This window comes from Fundulus heteroclitus, chromosome 6, assembly GCF_011125445.2.
Source record: "Fundulus heteroclitus isolate FHET01 chromosome 6, MU-UCD_Fhet_4.1, whole genome shotgun sequence".
Lineage (NCBI taxonomy): Eukaryota > Metazoa > Chordata > Actinopteri > Cyprinodontiformes > Fundulidae > Fundulus > Fundulus heteroclitus.
Window position 1 is genome coordinate 21,380,872 of NC_046366.1, and position 26,397 is coordinate 21,407,268.

The 26,397-nt window shown below is 39.2% G+C and overlaps 1 protein-coding gene across 9 annotated transcripts in view; it reads left to right on the top strand.

Moving 5' to 3' along the window:
• greb1l (GREB1 like retinoic acid receptor coactivator) overlaps positions 1-26,397 on the top strand; it is an 82,840-nt gene that overhangs the window by 16,332 nt on the left and 40,111 nt on the right. For 7 of the 9 annotated variants that reach the window (XM_036138325.1, XM_036138324.1, XM_036138326.1 and 4 more), the window contains exons 1-2: positions 19,172-19,411; positions 23,583-23,695. The gene's annotated coding sequence lies outside the window, so the exon portion shown is untranslated. Of the gene's footprint in view, positions 1-19,171; positions 19,412-23,582; positions 23,696-26,397 lie in introns of those variants that run through there. The other 2 variants (XM_012855368.3, XM_012855359.3) reach the window with 2 other exon arrangements.

Genomic DNA, 26,397 nt, shown 5'->3' on the forward strand with positions numbered 1-26,397 from the left:
GCAGCCAGAAATTTCTTCCTGCACCGCTCTTGTTCTTCGGTAAGAGAACAGTGTGTGCCGTGTCATGGAGAGGATTTAAACACAATCGTCTGAGGCGAAAGTCTGTGGGGTTATTTTTAGGTAAAAAAAAAAATTCATTGTTGTGGTCCTCGTTTTCTCTTCATGCAATTTTGCTTGCTCAGTGATGATCATCGTCTTTTACTGGAGGGCTTCTGATTTGTCCAGGTTGGAGCCCTCTCCACATTTGCCTGAAGTGTCCCTGTTTTGAATTGGATACCACGCTGTAATGATTAACAGGGTGCTCAAGCTTAAATGGTAGTGTAAAAAAATAAAAAGATGACCAGCTGAAATTTCTGACTTTTAAAATTCTGTCAGTTAAATGCAGAGATGATGTTTAAAGTATAAAGGGGAAGTTTGAGGGCATTCCCGCTTCCTGATTCTGCATTTCCACAAGGATATCTGTGGGTCAAGATGACACAGATTTTGTATTCTGACCAAATCTACACCTGTGGAAAATTTCTGCTCTCTTGAGATATATATATATTCATCGCTCTCTTTGATGAATTGGAGTTACTGCTTAAAAGTAAGTAAAAAAAAAAAAAACGTATATTCTATAATAGTAGGTTTGCCTTATTGAAACTTATGTTAAAATATTTAAGCTTCATATTGCATACAGTAAATAATAATATATAATCATATTATAAAATAAAATAATAGGTTATATAGCATTTATACATGCTAACTGTAAGATTTTAGTAATAGTAATATAGTAATATCATCTTTATTGTCATTGAAACATACATTACAACAAAATTTGTTTTCTGCTTTTAACCCATCACCCTTGGGGAGCAGTGGGCTGCCACTGTAGGGCGCCGGGGGAGCCATCAGGGGTTAAGGGTCTTGCTCAGGGACCCAGAGTGCAGGCACTGGGGATTGAACCGGGTACTTGCATCCTTCTCAGAGCGCAAGCGTGCTGCTCTAACCACTCGGCCAACACTCAAAATAAATACAATCAAAAAAAGATTGTATTTATTGAGTAATACAATATTTTTTCTTCTTTTGGCTTTTCCCTTTCGGTGTCGCCTCAGCGAGTATTCTGTCTCCATTTTACGTTATCTTCTGCATCTTCTTCTCTCACACCAACCTCCTGTCTCCAGGCCTCCTGCCTGGCAGTTCGAGTCCCAACGTCCTTCTACCGATGTGCTCACTTTTCTTCCTCTCCAAACCATCTCAGTCTGGCCTCTCTGGCTTCATCTCCAAATCATCCAACATGACCTGTCCAACTGATGTGTATATTCCCGATCCTGTCCATCCTCATCAAGCCCATGGAGAACCTCAACATCTTCATCTCTGCTATCTCTGGCTCTGCCCCCCGTCTCTTCCTCAGCACCACCATTTCTAAACCGTGCAGCATCCCTGGTCTCACCACCGCCGTGTACACCTTTTAATTTCCTAATCGCAGATTCTCTTTAGTCACACAACACACCAGACACTTTTCTCCACCCGTTCCAACCTGCTTGGACACATTTCTTCACCTCTTTTACACACTCACATTGCTCTCGTTTAATTTTATTTCTATAATCTCTCACAGCTAAAAATGCAACGTAATGTGAGATACTAAAGAGGCCCAGATGTATTCATTCCTCTGGTAAGTTTAGGTTTATAATAATATTTTAAGTTCGCCAACATTTTTCTAATAACTGGAAGTGGTAAATCTGACAGAGAATCTGCGAAGGGAGCCAAATGTCACGGAGGCCTTCCAACGCTAAAACCTAGAGCCTATCAGCAACAAATTGCCAAAATTCCAGTTGAAATGCGCAAAAAGCTGGCCAGCAATTATTAGAAGGGTTTGATTGCTGTAATGCCAATAAACACTTTTTCAGTGATTATTGGGAAGGATATCAACATTTTATTTTTCAATAAAACATAAATAATTACTCACAGAAAGAGGGAGACTGCTCCAGAGCATAGGAGCTGTGGCTGAACAAGCTCTGCCAGCCTTGGTCAAGAGCCAACCCCTTGGAACAACTAGGAGCTTTTGGTCTACAGATCTTAGAGTTTTATTGGGAACGTGTAAAAGCTTAATAGGGTAAACAGATGGGCTGCACAGTGGCACAGTTGGTAGCTCTGTTGCCTTATAGCAAGAAGGTCCTGGGTTTGAATCCTGATCTAGGGTTTTTCTGTGCATATGTGAGTTCTCTCCAGTTTCCTTCTGCAGTCCAAAAGCATGATTGTTAGGGTAATTGAAAAACCAAGAAGGTCTCAGCTTTAACACTTTCTCTGAAATCTAAGAGAAATTATCTAAAAAAGCTGATGATACAGGTGGTATAGCAGGGTCAAATGTGTGAGGGTAAAAACCTGACTGCATGGACTTTATCTATTAAAAATGTTAAAAACCATTGACAAAGTAAAACAGGAATTGGGCAAGAGGAGTCATAAGGATCAAAGTGGGAGTTTAGAGAATCAACTTGCTTCCTGATGTTCTCAGACACTAAATTATACTCTTAGCATTTCTAATATCAGCCTGATTTAAGTTTAAGAGCATCTCCAAAGACAATGAAGCCTGTCCCTCTTCCACTTTTTCTTGCTGCCCGCAGGCGTGTCTAAGCTCCATGGATGCTTCGCAGTGTTTAGTCTTAAAGGGAGCAATAACAGCCAAATTACCCAAACAGACAGAGTTAAAATCCAAGAGGTGATCAACATCTCAATCGCTGTCACACTCTTAGGGAGGGAAGCTCAAGAGTCTGAAAAAGCAGCTCAAAACTCTGATGCTGTCTGCGGGTTGACAAGGCAACGAAATCCATGCATAAATGTTAAAAGATTACATTTGGATAAAATCAGTCATGATAAAAGATGCCAGAGTCACATATCCCCTCGACATCCATATCTTATCCATAAGTTAAAAGCAAGTCCAAGTAAGTCCTTCATCATATGTGGAAACACTCAATAACTGAGTTAAGTTGAACGGGCTGATCAAGTTTAAAAAGTGTTGTTAGTGGCTTGATTTCACAGCAGATATGCATGTTAAAATCCCTCAGAAATAAAGTACGATCATGCTCTAAAGCAATCACTGAGAGATATTCAGCAAAGTCCTGAAGGAAGTCTTTATTTAGGTTTGGCTGCAGGGCGATCAGTGCACACAACAACGGAGAGTCACATTTTATTTCCATTAATTAGACTTCAAAGCTGGAAAAGCTGTCCACTGGAAGCTGCCACCAAGGACAACAGGATCTGAAGATGACAGCGATGACTCCACCTTTACCTGAAGTCCAAGGGGCTGAAGGAGTCAGGAGTCTCCTGGGCTGAAGAAAGTGCAATCCAGAAGGAAAGGTTAAGGAAATGGAGTAAATTAACCCGCTCGAAGAAACGTCTCAGTCAGGAACGTAAAATCCAATTTTCGTGAAGTAAAAAAGTAATTCAGAATAAAAGTCTTGTTACCTAAAGGTCTAGCATTAACAAGAGCCGTGTTAATGATCACTCCCTCCTTGGCCGCGGATGAGGGCTTACTCAGTCGTTCGATGTTGTTGAGCCCCACGTCATTTCTAATTCTGGAGATTAGAAACCAGGAGAGTTTTTAATAATGAGAGCTGATTAGAAACAATAAAAACATAAAATAATAGCAGACAAAACCTAACAGCAGACCTCACAGACGTTAAGCTGTGCACACAGCTGCCATCTTGCTCATCTCATTTCTCTTCATTAACAAACTTGCTGGTAAAAAAAAAAGCATTTTAAATTAATATTTTCAGGAAATTTGGGCTTAAGTGTAAAATATTACTAGCATTAAGAATTTTGTAAAGTTGCTTGTATTGTGGATGTACGCTGGTCTACATTTGGGTTAAAACTCTTCTTATAGTTAAGCAGGATGCTACATTTGTGGTAAGCTGAAGCACATCTTCTTTTTAATATATATATATATATATATATATATATATATATATATATATATATATATATATATATATATAATGCTATGATTACTTAATAACAAATAATACATTTAATTTTGGTATTAATATGAAGGCTAATTGGTTAGCTGTTCTTTCTTTTGAGGATCATTAATGCACATTTGAAAGTCATTGTTTTGTCTTGTTTTTTCATTTCTTTTCTAGAATCTTTGTTAACTAGATCCCACTAAAAATACAGTGGCATGCAAAAATAATCATGTTTTGTTAAATTGTTTTACTTTTTATCACATTGCAAGCACAAACTTCAGCGTGTTGTGTTGTGATTTTTTTGTGACACACCAACACAAAAAAGGCACATAACTGTGAAGTGTGAGGAAAATTATATCACAGATCACCAATTTTCAAAGTAAATATATTTCTTAAAGCAGCACAGTGCAACTTTTAGCCACTAGAGGCGCTAGACTTGTAATGTCCAGGTTTAGCGCCCCTGAAGGCCACTTGTAACACTGCACTGTTCCAAAAGTAAACAGTCTCCTTCTGTGTTTTGGAATCTGATAGCAGAACACTTTGGACCAGCAGATTGAAAAGTTATTGAGTTACTTGTGAAGACAAGACCGCATTCATTTTTGTGAAAGGCAGCATGCACACACATCGACACGCACCAAGTGCTGTATATTGACCAGAACAATCATTTAATATGTCTCAAATTAAGCTAACACTTGGGGCAAAACTTACACGGTGCTGCTTAAAGATTCAACCTATGTGAAATTCTTAGCAGACGTTAGCAGGAAACCATCATACCAAAATCAAACCATATCCATCCAACATCATTACACCAAAAACCTACCACGACCAGGTGCTCCCTGCAAGATATTAGACAGAGTAATATAAATGATTATCAACAACATTTAGACACACCTGTGAAAAAACCTGGTCAGATAATACCAAAATTCAGTTTCATGGGTGCCAAAATACACTCCATGTTTGGAGATCAAAGAGCGCCACACCTCATCCCGAAAACAGCACAAAGCAGTGAAGTTTGGAGGTAGAAACATCATTGTATGGGTTTATTTTTCCAGTATAAAGCCCTAGCAGACTGCATAACAGAAGGAAGGATGAACGGACAAATGTACTTGGATAGAAATCTTTTTGCCGTCTACCGGAGTGATGAGGACGAAACGAAGGAGAACCTTTTTTTTTAAGACAATTATCCCAAACTAACAGCCAAGGAGACTCTCAGTTGGTTTCAGAGAGAGGCTATTAAGCTGCTAGAATGGCCCAACAACTCTGTGGAAACAACTAAAGCTAGTAATCAATTGAAGAGGTCCACCGAACCTTTAGCATTTCCAGTCTATTTGTGTGTAGGAATTTGGGCAGACTCACACCTGAGTCAAGCATTCAACTAGTTTCTCCAGGCAGGAGGCAGTATTCCCTTAAGCAGATCAATACAAATGCTACACTTTTCAGGTTTTTATTTTTAAATAGTTTTTAAAACCTGGTATCATTTTTAATGCCCATTACAATTATGCAGTCCTTTATGTCAGTCTCATGTTGACAGCTCCTTTATTACACTAATACAAAAAAAACCCACAAAGTATTGAACATCAATTAAAATATGTTAGCTTCATATGGATGAAATCTAAAGAGAACAGAAAGGTAGAAGTAGATACAAACATAACTAAAAGTAATCCATTTAAAAACAACACGTTTACATTTTTGTACATATTAACCTTTTGCCATTTCAATATAATGACTCTGTCCGTTTTTTATTGTTTTTTTATGTATTAAGCAGTATTAATGATAACAGACTGAATTTGCACCAACGACAGCTGGAAACACTCAGGCTTTCAGCCAGATTTCCCACATCGCCCTCGCAGCAGCATTTCTGCCTCCTGCACACACACACACACACACACACACACACACACACACACACACACACACACACACACACACACACACACACACACACACACACACATATAATCCCCAAAGTTCCCTGCTCTCGCTCACACTGATTTACACATTTAAACACAACCCCAAACAGGATTCTGCACAAGGTCAGTATGCGTGGACGCTGCCAGGGCTGCGGGGGAGAGCGCTGCCTGTTGCAGGAGGCTTTTCCATAGGCTGTCGCTGCTTGTCCAAGGCTACGGTGACCAAGACCCAGCGCTGCGAGGACTCCGTGTTCCTCTGTGGCAGCAGAGGTCACTCGCCCTCCCTCTCGCTTTCTACCTCCCTTGTTTGCTCTTCCATGTTCAAATATAAAAAGGGCATCGGTAAAAGCTGCTAACAGAAAGTAAACAGGAAAGCAGCTTCTACTTATGTGGATTAACAATCGAGGAACGGTTGTTGAAAAAGACCCCCACTTCCTTTTCAACCCCACTTCAGAGTTTGAAAGACTTATCACCTCAAACACAGTCATATGAAGAGATTGGGACGCCCCAGCAACAGCCTATGTTTGTTTTTGTTTTTACTTATTTGGGGATAATTAATATTAATTTTGACAAAAGTGAGAAAGTTAACAAGTTTTTCTCAGGAATATACTCTTTAAGTCAATGCAGTGAAATGCAGTTATTTTTTTTGCCAGCACTAAAGTGTCATTTAAAAGTGAAACCTAATCCATAATTATCACTCTTGCCCAATAAAGACAATTTTTTTGTCTTTTTTTGTGCAAAGGAAAGATAGTGTGAAGCCCAATAGTCTTACTTAAAATGTGAAGCAACATTTATCCACAGTGCAAAGAGGGAGCAGTGTTACGGTTAAATTAGCATTTTATGTCTGTTCTCCGAGCCGTCTCAAGGGGTGATAGACAGAATAGCGTCAGTATTGCCTCTTTTTGAAATTTTAGCTTGCTTGTTTGCGTTTTATGAATTTCACACCCTAAATTCATAAACCAACATTCAAATCTGCTTAATCGCAGAATGTTTTCCCCCTTCCATTGATTTACTTTTTGTTTAGAAGTTCTCAAGAGAAGATTATATTTTCTTACTTATTAATTCTGGTGTTTTGTTTTTTTTTCCTGCAGTTACACATTATAATGCCAACTTGCTAGAGCTTGATTTGTGTGTCCAAGCACACTTGAAAATTGTTACTTGCCTACTGATTCATCTGCAGTCACAGTGTCCATTAAAACGTGACCCGAGCACAGACCACGCGGCAGAAATGTGTCAGGAGGGATAAATTACTTCAATAAAAGCATTGTTGAACTATGAAAATAAGTGCTCTTCACAAGCCTTTGAAGTGAGTGTAAAAGTAGACACTGTTCTCATAAACTTGACAGCAAATTTGAACCGGTGATTTGTACGCTGCGCCAGAAGTTGAGCTCACTCCCCTCCTGGTCTGTGGGCCCAAACCAGCAGCTTAGTTTTCTCGTGCCTTTTTGTGCTCTACGTAATCTTTTCTCGGCAATGAAATGAGAGCCGACCCGAATCATACATTTGTTAGACCCTACTATCTAAGCACATATGTTGCTGCCTATCCTTAATTATGTTTAACTATTTTTTTGTACGAGGCAAAAGTTGTCGCTTGTTAAAGGAAAGCAGAAAACGGACTAAACTTTAGGAAACAGCGATCATGCAAGTGGACCGGCTCATTGACTCACCTCTTACCTCATTAACACTGTTTAAGTATAGAAATAGGGTTATGATTATCGCAAGAGATGATCCAATCAGTCAGCCGGTTTTCCCATAATCATCTCTGATTTGTCTTCAAACGGTCAAACCCTAAAAAGTGAGATTTTTGTTTGCTATCTGTTAAATTAATCATAATTAGAAACTTCAGCCATATCTGGTCTGAAAGGACCAGCAAAGGACTTGATAATATTTCAAGTGTGATGCTTTCCCTCTCTACATGTATGTAATATATTGGGCCAGTTGAATGAATTAAAATTTCTTAATTCCGACACCAGTAGTGTTTCCTTGGTTCAATTCCGATTTCAAACAACTTCATTTATCCCCATAGGGCAATTCAGTTTTACCTACCAGTCGTAATAAACAAGACAACAGTCAGAAACACTGTAAATGACATCATATTGCATTTGGGTACCAGGACAAAAGAAGCAAATACAAAAGTCACAATGCATGGACTAAGCAGGCACCAATGTTCAAGAGGATAAAATATTTTTGGAAAATAGTACAAAGTAAATAAAAAATAATAAATAAATATAGAGGTTTACAATCCTGAGATGCTAACGCTTATGTAGAGTGGTGGGGATGTTATCTTATAGTGAAAAAATCCAGGTTTCAAGAAGATTAGAGTTAATCACAATCTGTATAGTGAGCGCAATTTTTGGCAATAGTATTGCAATTAAATATTTTACTTGAACATATTCTTTCAGCCATAAATGGGAAAATCTTATCAATTTCTTAATTTTCTTTGGATTCTCAAAACTACTGCCTCTATCAAAGAACCTGTACCGCGTCTTTGTTTTCATGGATGTGATGCAGTTCCTAGAGATCAGTGCAGCTCTAATTTTGATGCTGTTGTTTTTTTCAGTAATTGCTCCATTTCGAGGTGGCTTTATAATTGGGATGCGTGTGAAAGGATGTCATTCTTTTTAAAATTGTTAAAATAAGTTTTATCCATCAGAATTTTGTCATGTTGGCACCTGATTTACCCCCAACTGGCGAAGAGAACCTACTAGGAAGGCTTTTTTTTATGTTGATGCGAATAAAAAAAAAAAAAAAAAAACTTTAACATCTCGCCTGAAGTGGGAAAAAGTACAATATTTACTCGCTGGGGTCAAAAATGGAACTAGAAGTAAGTAAATTGTTCTTGAATTGAGTGTATTTGTCCTTGATTTGAGCAGGTAAATAAGATGATTTGCCAATGGAATAAGATTTTTGCACTTAAAACAGGAACAATTCATCTCCATCATCTTATTTCAAGTGCAGGATGTCTAATTATCTTATTTTAGGGGTCAAAATACTCATTCCATTGGCAGATAATCTTATTTACCGGCTCAAATCAAGGATAAATACACTAACTTTAAGAACATTTTACTTACTTTTAGATCCATTTTTTGCAGTGTGTGCAGTGCTTCTGGATTTTAATTTGCACTACCTGGCAGACAACATGAGTGGCAAACCTTTCTTTGTGTAAAAAAAAAAACAATTTGAAAACATAATGATAAATTTGGTAAATCTTTGCATCCACTTGCTGCTAAACTGTTGTCCGATAAATAAATAAGTTTTCTTTTTTTGTGTGTGCTTGTTCTGTTATTTCAACAGCCTTTGCCATCACATCTGCCAAGATTTGCCGTCTTTTTTTTGAAGGGATAGGTTTCTGGATGAAGCCCTCAGTAGGTTTTACTGTCACCTTTTTTTTTCCATCAGCAAGGTTTGTGTGTGGGGGTCAAGTCCCAAACAAAGGGTGACTCTGCTCTCATTGTCCCGTTAGGACAAAAAGAGTCGTGCCGATGTCGGTGGCTCCTGTAAGGAGGGCTGATGGGATTTAAGTGCAAGCTTCGTCACCGCGGGCAACCTGGTGCTTATTAATCTGGAGGGTGGCGAGAGACTGAAGGGGAAGCCAGCGGGGGAAGGGGTGCTGCTGATGAAGCAGTGCCGCCTGGGGGTCAGGAAGAGGGGGCATGATGGATACAGCTGATCGCCCAGTAAGGAAGTTTGGAGGGAAGGAGGAGGAGGCTCCTTCGTCGGGACATTAAGAAGCCTCTTTGTCACGCTGTCACTCAAATGGATTCAAGGTGCCTGAGACCTTTTCCAGGGAGGAAAAGAGAGGAGCGACTCCATTGTGTAAAAGTGGATCTCTCTCCCGGCTGCCTGATGAAGACAACAGAGCTCTTTCTTGTGTCCTCTCCGGGAGAGCTGCGGGCTCCTGTGTGACAAAAAAGTGGGCTAATGTGTCAGGAAGGAAAACCTTAAAGCTAAAACTATTAAAATTTTTTGATTAACCTGATGGTGATCAATAAATCTAGTACATCAGAGGTCCTACGTGGACCTCTTGATACTTTCTATACTTTCCAAACTAAAAAAAGTTTGGAAAAGTATAGAATTCAATTTCACTATTTTCCTAATTTGGAAAAATATAGAAAAGCGAATAAAAATATAGAATTATATCTAAATTACCATAATATATTCCTTTTCCCATTGCCTAAAAATTATCCTTCGATCTTTGTATCCTTCCCTTTTCTTTCCTTTTTTGTGCCCTTCCTTCCTTCCTTCCTTCCTGGACTTCACTAAGGTGAGGAATAGGAAGGTCCGGAATCGATTCGTTGGGAATGCCTAGTGGAAAGCTAGAAAATCGTGGGCGTGCAATGAAGTACTTCCGCTACTCATTCTGTAAACCTCGCTCTAAATCCTAAAAAGAGGGAGGAATAAGAAGAAGGACCTTCACTTCCCCCCTCTTTGACGAAATGACCTCATGAATAATCCTTCTAAGAAAGGCATTCCTTCAAGATTAATCCTAACCCTCACTCCTATGTCTACTACAAAATCACTTCTTGTCTCATCCTTACGTGCTTGTCATTCTACACCTTCCTTCTCTCTCCACGTTCCCTTCCTTCTTCCTTCCTTCTTCCTCTTCATTCCTTCCTTCCTTCCTTCCCTTCATCCTTCCTTCCTTCCTTAATTCATTCTTCCTTCCTTCCTTCCTCCCTCCTTCCTGCCTGCTTGTCTGCCTTTCAAAACTGTGTTTAGTGACTATACAGAAACACCTTTAATTTAACACCAAGCATAATTCAAAATATTAGTCTGATAGTCTGATTTGTCACTAAATCAATTAAAAAAAAGATTTTAGACCGTGTTCCTGACCATGACCAAAATTACACTAAGATGAGAATAAATACTGTGAGATGTGTTTACATTTTTTTTTTTAAATTGTTGTCCCTGTTAGTTCAGATTTTAAAGAGCATCTAATCACAGACATTTATTAACAGGGGCTGCAGGGTGGTCACTTTTGCTTTTGCTTTTACTAGAGTACGCGTGGTTGCTATGATCGTCTCTGAAATCTGGCCATTAGTGTTGCATCTATCACACCTCCTACAATGTGGAGGGAGGGACAGCCGCAGCTCGGGCCAGCTTCTGGAACTGGGAATCTGACCCCCTTTTGCTCAGCTTGTCATGTGATAAGAGCAAATGTTTTGATAGAGTTGGCCCTTTCACCATGATCCATGGCTCTCCTTTTACCATCCCATAACAAACAGGGCTGTCTAAACAACCGTTTATTGCCGGGACATGGCCTGGTCAACCCTCATCAAAGATCTGCTCCGGGATGAGCCATTAAGTGTGGACCAGATGTTAGAAGAAGCCGTGATGATGATGGAGGAGGATTAAAGTATAACCCAGAACAGGATAGCGACGGGATGTCGGATATCTATATTTCTTAATACCTACTTTATTGTGACAAAGAACCGTGGAAGATTTGCCAGTAATAGAACACAGCACCTTGATGCCTTAACATAAAAACTTTTATTGTTTCTCTCTTTAACCTCTCCCATCCTTCAGCATTGACCGGTGTTTGACCACCTCCAGCGACAGCTTTACTGTATGATATAGAACTCATTGTTGTCCTCTTCAATTAATCACTGAATAAGTCTATAAATGTACCAGGGTACTGTTTCTCTTCCCCGTTGTTCCAAATCGGGTGAACTGGAGCTCAACCCGGCACCGCTGTAAAATGCAGATAGGGTTCACTGGCAGGCCTTTTGTTCACAGAATTGCATTATAAACTGTCACTTGTCCTTCACTTTCATTTTTTCCCCCAAGGGGATATGCTAAATTATGCCCCAGTAGGATGTTATAATATCAAATTATTGTAAATTTTTCATACAAGTTTACACGTTTTATCTTATGGAGAGTTTAATGTGGATTTTCTGTGCCATTTTTGTATATTATTTTGCGTATTCTTTAAACAGAGGAAGCCCTAACTGGGTGGTGACACATTCACATGCAGACATGTCTCATAGAAATTAGCTTTATTCTTAAAGGCCTCTTGTTTGAGTTTGCAGCAGTAGCTAAAGATTAGGATGATGACAAGGAGACCTTTCAACTCAAAGACTTGGAGGTCATCACTAAGATAAATTGTCAAACATACCAGTGGAAACATGTAACAAGCTGGTCAGCTGTTAAAAGAAAGCTTTAACTGCTGTAATGCCTGAAAAAAAATTGTTTTGAGGAAATTATTCCTCAAGAAATTATTGAGGATATTAATAATAACAAATAATTAAGACTTGCCATTTTTTAACTAAAATCTAAATAGAGTTTTTATTTTTACAAAACTGATACTTCTTTTACCTTGTGGCTGAGAGGTGCAAACACACTGCAAATACATAAATGCGCAGTAAACACAAAAAGTACTCCAAACACAAAAAAGAGGCTAACACACAAAACACAAGCAATCGAAAATACAGCAAAAGAGAAACACTGCAATCACAGAAATTGCAGCAATCTCAAATGATGCTGACACACAAACACACAAAACAAATTCAAAGGCAAGATGCTGCAAGTAGCAAAAACAACTGCAAGTTAAGAAAAGCTACAATCTAGCTCCGCATAACAGAAGTGCTCCAGACCACTAGGGGGAGTCCACCGCCAACCAAGTCAAATGGGACCAGGCTTGGCAGCCCAAAGGAAACAAGGATAAGAGAAATAAAATATATGTTGTCCTTCATATCTTTTTAAACACTTAATCTTTTACAATATTATAGAACAGCAGCACATGCGTATACATCCGTAGTATTAGCGAGCTTGAGACTTTAGTTTATAGTACTTTGCATTGCTGATGTGTCAATCACTGCAGTCTGAGGTCCCCAGACTGTTACATACTCCCCCTACTGGTCTGGAGCACTTGCATTATGCAGAGCTAGTTTGCAGCTTTTCTAACCTTGCAGTTGTTTTTGCTACTTGCAGCATTTTGCATTTGCGTGTGTTTTACGTGTCAGCATCATTTGTATTTGCAGCAAATTTGCACTCTGTGTCTAATTAATGTGATTGCAGCATTTCTCTTTTGCTGCACTTGTCCCATTGCATGTGCTTTTTTTATTTTAGCCTTTTTTTTGTGTTTGGAGTACTTTTTGTGTTTGCCGCACATTTATGTATTTGCAGTGCATTTGCACCTCTCGGCCAACGTATTTGAGAGATGTCTATCTCACTTCAGAATCAGAATCAGAATCAGACATACTTTAATAATCCCAGAGGCAAATTACTTTTGTTACATGCTCCAGATATATTGTTTCTTCCTATGGGAAACAAACATCTTTATTAAATGGAAAATAATTGAAAATCAAAATCATTTTCATTTTCCACTTCCTACAGCTGCAAACACTGTAACAGTTAGACAAATACAATCCTCCTTTCACTCCAACGCATACATCTTACACTAGTTATATAATTTTTTAACAGGTTACCTTTTTTTAAAATAATCTCATGATAATTTTTTTTTTTTTGTTGGAACGTGAAACGTTTACTTTATGTAAAAAAAATTCACATAGATTAGGCAGAGGCTTTATTAATCTTAGGATGGAAATTATTTTCTTCAAGTTGACTTTTAACGTGAGTCGATGCAAACTGAGCAAACAGCATAATTTAAAAACTTTGCAACAGAACGCACAGCTTTGAAAAGTATAAATCTATAAGAAAATTTAAAGCAGAAGGATGAAAACACGTTAGAATAATTAATCAAATGTGAAATTCAAATACAATAACAAAAAGTAGAAGGCCCCTGTGCAAAGGGCTGCCATATGTTCAGGACGTACTATAGATAACACTTGAATATACATAATTTACTGATTGTTTTACAAGTTTGCTATTGAACAGAGCAAAGCTCAAACACTTTTGGCTCAGCCTCCAGATAAAATGCTTGAATCTTTACATTGCGGAAGCTTTTTTTAATCAGTTCTTTACAGATTCCATATTGACTCAATAATCAATGAATTGACCAGTTGTTACACTTCCAGTTGCACGCATGATAATATCTTTCAACCCGCATTCTACAGGGCTTTTAGCTAAGATGTTCCTGTTTAAAAAAAATAAAAAAATCAGCTACACAAAGCGGTGTTGTTCTGAATTGGCATCTTTTAACTCAGCTTGTTTTCCATTTGTGCTGCCTCAGTTCTCCGTTTGATAGGCATTTGCCCTGAGATGACGCTCCCCTTTGTCTGCGGCCGAGATTTAGTTTAAGGTTAAATACCTTGCCCTTAAACCCATCCTCTGGGCCGTAGTGTGTGGCAAGGTCACCACTCCAATCAACCCGGAGGTAACACAAAGCCTTCTTGTCCCCTAATGAATTAGCTCCTATACGTTCCTCAGTGAGTTGCTAGACCGTTCTCCAAGGCTTCCCCCAGTCCCTCTGCCATTTCACACACACAAACACACACACACACACACACACCACTGCTCTGCCCAAATTTTAAATGAGTTTTATAACTGGACAGTAAACCCCCAGTGGCTTAATGATGATGACTTCTTCATCTGCCCAAATGCTCCTTTTGTCCACCCCTCCTCTGGCCCAAAGACCCTACCCCCGTTCCCTCTGGTCACGCCGGGCTTTAAACCCTATTTCACCCCACTTTATAGTTCTGCAGATAATCCCCCTCAGAACTCTCACGCACCGGCGTGCGCGTGCAATAACATGCCTACACAGACACGCATGTACCCTGAAGCCATTATCCTCACTGAGCCCCGCACTGTCTCTCTCTCTCTCTCTCTCTCTCTCTCTCTCTCTCTCTTTCTCGGTGTTGCTGCCGACTTCAGCAATGGCATTCAACTGGAATGTTTGCCTTTGTTTGTTTGGCTCACTGGAAAGCCATGAATGACCTTAGCTCATCTGCTATCCTCACTAGCAGCGATTTGCACTTCAGGGCCCAGTAGGTAGTCCTGAGGAGCAGGAGGAGGAGGTTTTTGAGGGATTTTTTTTTTTTTTTTGGGGGGGGGCCTTTATAAGGAAATTACAGCTGCCACACAGATAGTAAACAGAGGCGTAGGTCCTCACACCCGCGGCGTCACGTAGCCCACTGTGCTCTGGTAGAAAAGGGGATTCTGCCACGGGAATTTTCACAAGATGGGTGTATTGTTTTGTTATTTTGGTTTGTTGTTTTGTTTTGTTTTTTTACTGTTGGGCTGCAAGATGAATCTGGAACATTTCCCCACTTCACTAATTTCTGCTCTGATTTCTTACCAGTTCATGCCATTTTTGTTGTTTTGTTTGATATCGCCATCCAAATCAGTTTGTACCCATGTAATTAAGCAATGGCGTCCAAGTTTGTGTTTCGTTGTAGTGTTTACAAGGATTAGGGAGATATATTAATAAAACCTCTATCTGAAAACTTTGTATTACACTCTGTTCCTATTTATTGTAATTCTGATCCCTGTATTCAGCAGTGGAAACTTGGGAAATATGACAGATACCTTTTTGGAACCTTCTCCCCACAAATGATTTATTGGAGACATATAATCCCGTTTTCATTACAGTAGATTATGAGTAGGAAAAAAATATAAAAATTGCTGGGTCTCAAAGTGGGTACAAATTGGTACATGGTCAATATAGAAATGTCCCACAGAAGACAGTATGTACTGGGACATAACAGCACCAAAGAGGCAAAAGGACAAAGTTAGACAAAGTTGGACTCGTCAAACGTAGACTCGAATACTCTACACTATTTGGGTTCTTTAGGATTTGGAAAATTTCATTTTTCAAAACAAAAACCGAAATGTTGCTCAAATTTACTCTTTTGGCTTGTTGTTGTGAACCAAATATTGTGTATCGTCTTAGTTCATGAACAGGATGCAATGTTAAACCTGTATTGTCTCATTTTAAGGTGTTTCTAATGTCAGTTCCTTCCCACCGGCACCGTGTGCTTGCTCGGCAAGTTAACTGTTGTCCCTTGCTTTCTCTAGAGGAAGGACTGCTGCAAAGGGATTGGCTCAATGCAGTTAAATAGGTTTCTTCACACAGATAACAGTAGCTTCATGTCCAAGGCTTTTTATGGTAGCTTACAATTTACCAGATGAAATCACACGCTGACCGCAATTAGACTGAGCTTTGATAGACAGCTTTCGGTTTTGCAGGATCTCATACCACAACATCTATTTAAACCCATACAAAATGTTTCTTTTTTGGTCACAGCTACTCTAAAAAGAAACATTTTCTTACCTTTTTAAAACCCTAAGCCTATTTTTCATTATTTTTGTTACCCCCAGAGTCCACTTTTGGTGCCGTGACTCGTCTCTCCTCTGGTGGCACTGGCAGGGCCACTTCCCCTTTGGCCCCTTTGGTGCTCAATTCTGTGGTGAAGGATGAGCTTAGGGGCGGGAAAGTTTTCAATCTACAGGCCTTTGTTTCTTTTCGCACAGAGTCTTTGTGGGTAGAGAAAATGCCAGGTTTACTCATTATCTCCATTTTCAATAGGATGCTTAAGGCAGGCCGCGTCAAAGTCTGGAGCTTGGAGATAAATGATGCTGACAGCTCTTTTCCCCTGGCTGAACTTGCTGTTATCAGAATAATCGGTGTAAACAGCTAGCTTGCGATAAAACAGATAAATAGATACTCAAATACACTGCAGGACATGTCATAGAAGCTTAAGCGTGTGGTCTAAGCCGGCAGCAGATGGATAAAATTCAGTCAAACTCAAGCAAGTTTGGTAGATTGGAGAAAACCAATGCATGAAAGCTCTATAAGGACTAATAAAGGCCCCGATTGGCTGATGTGGTTGTTTACAGCGGCCCTCACACTCAAAGTGTAACTATATAACCGTTGGAGTGAAGGTGAGAAGAGCTGCACACAACTTGGTTAAAACAACTGTTGACCGTCTCTGTGGTAATGAACTGGAACATCGCAGAAAATCCTAAATTTATAACAAACAATTAAAAAATGTAATGTAGTTCTTTCAAGCTCAATCTTGAAAAGTTATTTGGCGGTTAGTGTCAGTGTAGTGAAGACTCTTTCGTCCAGGTACAGAAATTGTTTCAGCTCGTATGATTTGGTTTTTTGTGTTTTTCTCATCTTAAATAAAAATAGAAATCTACAAATTTAGGTCGAACCTTTCAGGTTAAAAGCATTGGCAATAAAGACCCGGGATCCTTAATGAGTTTGCAGAAAAGCCAGCCTCTCACACTGGTTGGTCTACATCTTAATGTAAAATGAACATCACTCACCACATGATACGGTTAAAAACGTAAAGATTCTGTGTTATTTGCTTCCGAGCACCAAGTGTCGACTTGCAAATTGAAACTGCACATTTGACGGACAAGTGTGGACATCTTTTTATGACTTAGTGGTTTGCTAAAATTTATGGTGCCTTTTTTTTCTTAGATGTTAACTTTTTTTTAGTCATTGTGATTTTAAAAGTTTTGCATTCGTTTTTTTCTTAGATATTCTAGGTATTTTCATATTTATTTATTTATTTTTGGATTAGTGTTATTGTAGTTTTCTGTGATTTAGTAGTATTTCGGAGATTGTTATTTTTGCATTTTCCGCTGTCATTTTCCATTAAATCAGAAAACAGGTTCGTCCTTTTCAGACATTTACCTCTCTCTGTTGACAAACAGCAACTGAATAAATGGAGCACAGCGAATATCTGAAAAAATATTGTCATAATTTAGAAAACGCTATAACAACCACAATAACTAGTCTCGAGATCTTGTCCATGCACACATTCCAAAATCGCTCAAAGTTTAAAGTTTGAACAGAAAATTGGACAGAAATGATCAGCAGTGATAAGGTTAACTATCTTTTTAGTTAGTTGTTTTTAGCTATTGTGCAAATTCTTCTCGATCATGGCCCGTAGCCATCACTTGAAGAAACAAGTCATTTTCTCACAGTGTCTGACAAAATCTCGGAAACAATAAAACAATAAAAATAAAATCTCTGCCATCAGCACTTGTCTTTATAACAAAAGGACATGAAAGGTTCATTACACATTTTCTGTGTGTGGGAATGCCCCTGTAGGTTACTACAAATGTTTTTTTTTTGCTTTTTAAAAATCTGATTTTGTCCACTTGCACACAGCCTCAATCAGCCATTAATTAGAGTTACCATTGCAAGAAAAAACAAATACTGCTTATGCAAGGTTTTTCTATGTGCCTCCATGTATCAAAATAACATTAAATACATAGTGTAGGTGAAAGTAGTTCACTGGAATTGTCATATTATTTTAGCAGCTTTAGGAGTAAATGTTGCTTTACTGTTTTGAACAAAAGAAATGAGACACGTCCTACATAACAGGACTTCTTCTAACATTTAGTGGGTATTTATTTGAGATGTTTCCTTATGTCCGTGTATCAACATAACAATACCTGAATCTTATTAAAAAAAAACATTGTTATACTTGCTAATTCAATGATTGCTTACCTTGAATTAAGGTTATTAGATCATGTCGTAGAGTTCTGTTTTGAAAACATACTAACACGTTAGACTGTGATATTTTTTACTCAAGATCGTCATACAGTGGGGAAATTCCAACTGGGAAAAGCCGACTTGAGCCAATATACATTTGATCTGTCAACTTTCTTGATTCACGCTGTACATGCAGATGTGTTTTGAGTGAATTTCTGCCCTCCCTCTCCTGTTTGCAACATAACGATGAGGTGCTATCAACGATCACTGGGACATATCATCTCCAACATCTGCCAGCAGCTGTTGATTTGTGGCACATATCTGTTTATTTATTTTGACTGGATGAGCCCCTGGTATTTATAGCAGGAGTTAAAAAAGCCTGGTGTGTGGGGTCAATCCTGGGTAATGCTGCAGAGACAAAATGCTCAAGCTGACCCAACATTCCTGTCCCTGCTTTGCTGGAGATGGACCCCCCCCCCCCTCCTCCCTTTTTCCCTACCCCATCGCTAAATTGGTCCCCAATAAAAGTGTGGGGTGTGGCAGCTTGAGCTGAGCTTGAGCGTGAGAGCAGATTTAAAGATCTACCAACACCCCCCCCTGACTTTCAGCATATAACCCCTTACCCCTGACTTCTGGAAAATGAAAACTTCCAGGATGCCCGTGGAGGATGTATGGTGCACAGGGGGTCACGCGTGGCAGAGCCGTGTTGCAGCAGGCAGATGTGAAACCATGCCTTTGTTCCCCCCCCCACACACACACACACCCAACTTAGCTCTTCAGGCCCCCCAATAGCATCTGTCACCGCGGGGGGCCAGCAGGGCCGAGATGAATGAGCCCCCAGTGGATTCCCTCCTGCTTGGCAAATGGCACAGGACAGAGGAGTGTGCAGGGGACTAGGGGGAGGGGTCTCTGTCCATTCGTGTTTGTTTGCATGTGAGTGAGATAGAGAGGCAGAGAGAGAGAGAGAGAAGGAGGGCTTCTGCTCCACTGAGGGATTCCCAATCCTTTCTGTGAGGAATCATGACGAAGCTCTTTGCAGGAAAGGACTAAACCCCCGTGCATTTGCTGCTTGGATAAACTCTTCCACCCCCCCAAAAAAAAAAGGATTTACTGTATGATATGGGCTTCGTTTGAGGAGCTGCGTGTAAATTTGTGGATTTCCGACACCGAATTTGGATTTAAGGGCTCATCAAGGAATTGAGGAGTCATGGAAGGTACAGGAGAAGATGTTTAACTTGGCTGTGTGCCACATGTGGGCCTTACACAGCATTAATGATATGGGCTTTTAGCACCTCATTTAGACAACGTGAAGTGATGTTTGTCCTTTTTTCCCCTCATTGCTTAACCCCATCCCCCTTTTCTCTCATGTCTGATGGGTAGTGTCTTTTCTAATGTTAAAAAGGTGCTAAGGGCTTTCCCGCATAAGAGCTATTGCTGCTTACTTTAATGTTAAAGCATAGCGAAGTAGTGCGAATGGGTTACATATTTTTTTGCAATTGAATTTCTGTGACCCTTTATGTTATTTTTTTTTATTCTGTACAGGAGGAAAGCAATCTATAACTGTTTTAGTCTAACCGTTCTTCACTTCTCTTGTTATTTTGTTAGCAAACGTGGGTGTCAAGTTTAATCGTATGCAGCTTTTTTGCATTTTTTTCCCAGCTTATCTGTAAAACATGTAAAACAGCCTCGACCTTAGTTTGAAGCTTCTGCTCAATTTGAATGTAAGGTGGGGATGTAAGATTAATCCTGCCTCTTTTGTAAACATTGTAATGTAATTATGCTCTTTAGAAGGAAACAAAAGAAGGATTGGAGAGAAAGACAAGGCAGGGTGAGGAGTAAATTCCCCATACATGGCTGGAGTTTATTTTAATTGTTTAACTAGATTTTATTTTGAAAAATAGTGTACACGTTTATTTGGTAACGTGCGATTTATTTTGATTCTTTGTGGAAAATATGCTATTTTACAATTACTTTATAAAACAAATGAAAAAACAAAAAAAAATTGCATTTCAGAGATTTCAGATTTTAGCATTAAACATTTAAATCCCAGGTTCAGTAGTTGCAAATAAATGAAACATTTGTTTTGTTCCCTCGACGTGTAAAGTAAATCAATTCTATAGATAGTGTAGATGTTGCTAGACTGTTCTTGCAAATCTAATTAATAATTACATTTTCTTTCCCTCTGGGATTATATTGTAAGATATCTGCTTTAACATTAAACATAATTAAAGCAGTTTAGCAACAGGACGGTGGCATGTTTGAACGCAACGCATTGCTTATTGTCATCAAACCGAATCCTTTTTGGATGGATTTGAACTAAATTCCTCTTTTGGGAAATTAGACCAGCGTGTCAACATTCCCTGCAGCCTCATCACTGGAAAAACAGGACATTCAAAACCACCCCCAGGGTTGTGTTGTTGGCTAGATTTACGATTCCTTCATGTCCAGATCCATCTGCGTCCTTTACTCTGTCGTCAAGCCTACGTGACCAGATACGCATGTGAATATTTCTCCGCTCTGAGTAATTAGCTCAGTGTGAGAGTTTTGATAGAGGTTCATTAGTGGCAGCTCTCAGTTGTGGGAAAAAGCATTTGGTGTTAGAAGCTAATGTGTTTTGACCATAGACCTTTTTTTTTTTTTTTGAGTCAGATGTCTCAAAGGTAAAGCAGCACACGCTTCCTCCTGACACATTGACGTTTTTTAACTCTTCACTCTGTCAAGCTGGCTAATCATTCACAAAGCAAGCGTCGGTGTGGTCAGTTAATGCAAGTTGAGCTCTCTCGCCTGTGTACACTTGCCGTTTGAAGGACTTGGACCTCCAGAACCAGCTGCTCTTAATCAGAACTGCTGCGCCTTGGTCAGAGGTGATGGTTGCTTAGATTGTGACAGTCAGTGTTTATGAAGAGAACTTTGCTTCTGTTGGATCAGAGCATATCAGAGCCTGAGCGGCTAAACAATACCTCGTCTAAGGGTCAAAGTAGTTGTTGAATCCATTCAGAGAGGAGGGACTGTGTGTGTAGGGAGTGCTGCAAACAAACTAAAACACCCGACTGTGTTTAATGAAAATAGACCCCAAGGCCGTGGTAGTATCATGTAACGCATTTTTTTTTTGAGCCTCGTAGTAGGGCATACATGTGTCACGGTTCGGGCTGCACTTAGTGTTTGAGTGGCCATAAGTGCTTCCATTCATTTTAATCAGTGAGCATGCTCTTTGGACTGTTACGACCAAACTACAGAGAGCACGGTTTACTTTGGCTTTCCAAATTACAGAAACACTATTAAACCGTACGACCCAAATATTTATAAATGACTCATGTAAAAGCTAATTAAGTAGAAGTTGGGTTTTTTTTTAACGAGTACATCTTTAAATAAGTGAAACTAGAGAGTTTTAATTTATTTTGAGCAACGTTTTTTAAATCTGTAAGGCATTTTTACAGAGTCGTAGCAGCACAAAACGTATAACGCGTAGGTTTTACAAGATTTTGCTCTATTTGTTTATTTTTACCAGTAATATCATCCCTTTTTGTTTTTTTTCTCACAAATATAGGTTCAGCAAATTGAAAGACATTGTTAAAGAAAATTGGTAATCAGTGTAGAATATTCCAGTTTAGATTTGACTAGTAGTCCATGGTGTAAGTTGTGCGTTTTTGCCAAAAAAAACACACCCACACACATGAATTGGCCCTTTTTCTTGTTTTCAAAATCAGAAAAAAATAACTGTTTTATAAATCTCAAACAGTTTTATATATCTATATTAAGAGCAGATTTTAGGTTCGATGAATCCAAGTATTCTAAATTCTGAACTAGAGCTAGTTTGGGACCGACAGGATATCCCGGATGCTAACTTTAGCATCGTCTGTGGCTAACGGTTAGCCAGAGGCTCTATTTTATCGATGTTTAGAAATCTTGTCAGTCATTCTTCCAATGCTTTTGGACTTGGACTATATGCTAGAGTTATGCTGATGCCAAACCTTTTTGTCACAAATACATTTGTCCGATTAAGCAAAGTTAGAGAACAGTGTAAGCGACATTTTCTTGTACTCATGATGCATTTTTAATAGGGGTGGTATTATATATCCTGTATTTTGTGTTTGGAACAAGATTTTATTTTGTTTAGCAATTTTTTATGCAATTTGTTGTTTTGTTTTTTGGACTAGAGTAAATGTTGTTATACATCAGTAACAGTTTCTTTTACAGAATCTTTAATCAGTGTGGAATCATGGATTCATATGATTTCTCGTGGATAACCTTGAATATGGATGCAATGGTTTCATAGACTGACTGTAGCTTTCAATGCTATTAATCACTAAATAGGACTGATGGGGAACACTGACTGAGCATGTTTTTTTGTTACTTCAAAAATTTCAAATTGCCAAATTAGGGTATGCATTTGTATAGTTTCACTCAAAAAGTGATCTGCAGCAACATGTAGGGGAGGGGCTGTGCTGCCAAACTTCACAACACCCTGCTCGATTCGACTCTTTCTTTGGCATCTCATTAGAAGCACTTTCAAATGGAAGAAGGGTGGAAAGGAAAACCTATACATTTTTGAAATAGCAGTATTTTTGTAACATTGCTATGCCTTGGGTAAAACAGCACATAACAGGTATAGCTAGTCCCATTATTTAGCAGTTTTTATACTTGTCTAATTCCAAGGAAAACATAATGCCAAAAGCATATAAAATGGCTTAGTTGTTGTGTATTTAAAAGTAGAACACAGATTTTGTTAATCTCAATAAGTGTTTAATTCCAGTTCAGGTTTGAGTAGTCCAGATATTTTAGAATTTGAACTTGAACTAATTTGGGATCAGTGTGAAGGTTTAAGCAGATGCTAACTTTTGCTCTAATTTTGGCTAATAGATGTAGTCATTGTTTTTTCATTTATTGTGTCACACTTTTTTCTCACAAGTGCCTTTTTCTCACAAATACTAGACAAACAATGTAAAGAGAGTGATGATTCCACAATGCTTTTAAATCCAGTAATTAGTGCCAGCCTAATCAATTACATCAACTACATCAATTCCTTCTTCATAACGATAGACATGCAGGGTATCAATCTTAAAGCACACACACACCATCGTATCCACTAGTCATAATTATTTGTACACTCAGTTCAACAAATGAAGTGACAAGCTGGCAGCAATTAGACTTCAACAGACAAACCTAACTTTGGTGGATCTCTTTTCAGGATCTTGTTCCACAACATCTGATTATGCAACTCATTTTAAAAAAAATATGCAACCTTTTCACAGTTTTTTTTTTTACTTTGAGATGTCAGTACTAACAACTGAGCATGCAAAGTTTGCATTTGAGAAAACAACACCCGGTGTTATTGTATCATTGACTGAAAGCTAATCAGAAATCTCTCTGTTCCTTCTCCTGCAGGTGTTTCACTAAGGAATGGCACCTTCTTTGCAGAAGGTTTCTGCTGAGTATTAGAGATTCAGCATGTAACTGAGGTAGACAAGTCCCTTCACGTGTGGGAACAGTCTGACATTGTAAGTTCCCCTGTTTTAAATTATTATTCTTTTTGTTGAAATATTTGAATTTGGTATGTGTGTGTGTGTGTGTGTGTGTGTGTTGTAGGCATAAGCCTGGTATGGGATTCACTAAAAATGTAAATTTTTTGTGGGCACTGAGAGCAGGGAAATTCCATCCATCATGCCAACCATACTACTGGCATGCAGAATTGCATTCAAGTTGTCCTTTGCGATTGCGATTCTGCACTAACTATTTTTACTTGATCAGATTTATCATGTAGCAAAATAAAGCAGTATTTAAAGAATGCCGTAAAGTTCCTACGTTTTTAAAAGTTAAACCAATCCTCATGTAAAAACATAACCCCACCCCCCAAAAAAATTTGAAAAATGCCACCAAAGTGGGCGGTGACAAGAGACACTGAGGGGCACGGCCAAGTGTGGAGATAAACGGAGATTAACCTAGCTAGCTAGCGCTGACGTAAAACATGGATTTTTCACCCCCCCCTGTCACTGGAGGTTCAGGGAGGCTTTGTGGACCCCAGCGGGCCTGAGTCTTATCAAGAAGAGCAGCTGGCTTAAGGCGCTGACTCAGGGATGCCCCAAAGTCGACGCTGCCAAGGCAGAGGAGAACAGAATGGGCCCAGCTTCTGAGTGGTTAAGTGATGTTAGCATCATCCTTGCTAACATGGGCTAACGTTCAAAGCATTAACGAATGCTAAACACTATAAGTCAATGCTTCCAATTTCCGAGTCTGACTCGGTACCCACGGGGGGTTGGGGGGGGATGTCTGAGTGAGATGCTTGTATACCCGAACAGGGGGCTGTGACGCAAATGTACCAAGGCGTACCGTTTTAACCAATAGGAAAATTCAACTGCGGTACCCACGGTTCAATCCACAGAGGTCATCCCTAAAACGGTTTAGGCCAAATATTGCAGAATTAAACAAGTTTACACAAAAATGTCAAAATTTACATAGTAACATAAAGATAGTACCATGGAGGCCCAATTAATACAGTTTACCTGCAAAAAAAACGTTGATTTGGGGTTTAGTTACACTTTAAAGGCACATTAATCTTATAATACATAAACTTTTGAATTTAAAGATACATGCTGGCATTGAGTAATCCTAAAGAACTCTAAAAAAGAAAATGTTTAGTCAGACAGTGAGAAAGAAAGGCTATGTGTCAATTGGCAGTGTAATTAAATATCTGGTTCCCTCTAATGGTCCATACTTCCAGAGAAAACATTAAACAATACTTTAAACCACATAAACGTCACAGAGAAAGACTTCAGGGGTTTTAAAGCAGCAACTTTTTAAAACTTGGTATATCGTGGCACTGTTATCCAGCACAGGCTTTGCATGTTTTCGTGTTTTCTCCACTGCAGCTTCCTCAAGTCCTTTGAATGAAGATCTCACTTTCTCAGTGTGACCCCAGGTCAAATTCATACAATCTGTTGATGCCACCCAGTAGCTGTGTGATGGTCTGAGCAGCTCCCTGGCCGCCGCCCGCTAACGCGATCTCCCCTTCTTTAGGCCATTATTCTTTAGATATTAAACTGCTTCTTCCCGCTGCTTTGGTCATCCATCAAGTGGACCGCAGCCACTCGCTACTACAGATGACCTCAGCAACCACCTGAGTCGCATGTCGAAAACATCCTCTCTGCGACCCCTGCCACGGTCACGCTTTGTTTTTGGTCATGCAGGTGATAAAAGGTCGCCCTCTGTGCTCACCTCCAGGTGACACCATGTTAATAGCAAACCTGTCCGTTGGGGCTTGACGTTCAGGCAGGCAGAAAAGAAAAAAAAAAAAAATACCAACATTACCAACACAGAGGGGCCACATTAAAATGCCCTCTAGAAATATTTGTTTCTCTTCGCATTCACCTTCCTCCATCAGTTGGGCAAGAATTACTGTAGCTTTATTCTATTAAGCTGCTTATCTCAGTGACAACGCGTCAGGCATTGGTAATCTTGTCTTTTGTCTGGGTTGGTCAGATTCCTCACAAGGAAGGTTGTTAAGTAAACATGAGGACTGGAACCTGTCCAGGCGTGGGCAGAAATGAGGCCTGGAAGGAGAAGAGAAGCTAATTTAAACCCAATTCCCACCCTGCTCGCTATTGACAAAACAGAAGCGGTTAGAGGGTCTGTGTGACCAGCATCTGGAAACTAAATTCTCAGAACTCATAGGTTGTAACTAAAGTTGAACAGCAATTTTTTTAATTTTAAATATAGCTGTATTTTCCAGCTGCAGTCCAAACCACAAATTAGGATAGAGTCAGTTTCCAGTATCAGCGTCTACCAAGGTTACAGTTTGAAGACTAATACAATCATCTGTAATGATATTCCTACTTATTAATCCTTTCTCGGATCAGACCAAGCAATGTAGTGTGGCAACTCCCCCACCTTTTGCTAAGCAATGCTGGTCAGCTGGCTGAAAAATAGACTACTGAACGTTTTCTATCCATTCCTTATATTTTACTGTGTAACCCTTTGGTTTAAAGTGCAAGAGTGATCAGAGTTTTGCCCGTCTGTGTGACCCAAAGAGTAAGCATGAAACCCATATTATGTGGCACTGGATTAAGCTACAGTAGGCAACAAGGTGCATTAAGTTTAAAAGAAAGTTACATTAGCCACATTTCCAGAAAACAAGCTTAATTATAGCATTCTTACATCTTAAAGTGCTTATAATGAGAAGCCAATGAACGGCTCAGAGTAAGGA